Here is a 590-nt window from a genome sequence, read left to right on the forward strand (position 1 = left end):
GCAATCTTTGCCACCCTATCGATATTGTTGTTATAAAGATTAAATGAGATAATATGTATACTGTGCTTAGAGCATGCCTGACATATGACACATCCTCAATAAGTATGTCATTGTTTTCTGTAATTAATCTTTGTAGGCAGTCATCATTTATTATTTGTTCAACACACATGAATACCTGCTGTGCTTATACTATGCCTTTCTCTATTTAAAGTCCTCTATCAGCAATTAGGAGAAGACTACCATCCAAGATAGCTTGTCCTTTGTTGAACAACTCTAAAAGTTAGGGAATTCTTTATTAAACTAAGCCCAAACATTTCTACCCAATAATTCATTTGTCTTTACCCTGATCCTACCTTTAAAAAAAAAAAAAATATATATATATAGTGTCCCAAAATTCACGCAAGATTTGAATTTTGCGTGAGCATTAACAACAACAACAACAACAACAAATAAAAGCCTAATTTTACTTGGTTTATTGAATCAGATTCTAATATCTGTTGCCCTTTGATTTCAATCCCTTCAATTTGATAAGCATTACCAAGTACCAATTATGGCCCAGGAGCAGGGACAATGAAGACCAATGAAGACCA

This window comes from Myotis brandtii, unplaced genomic scaffold (assembly GCF_000412655.1).
Source record: "Myotis brandtii unplaced genomic scaffold, ASM41265v1 scaffold810, whole genome shotgun sequence".
Taxonomy (NCBI): domain Eukaryota; kingdom Metazoa; phylum Chordata; class Mammalia; order Chiroptera; family Vespertilionidae; genus Myotis; species Myotis brandtii.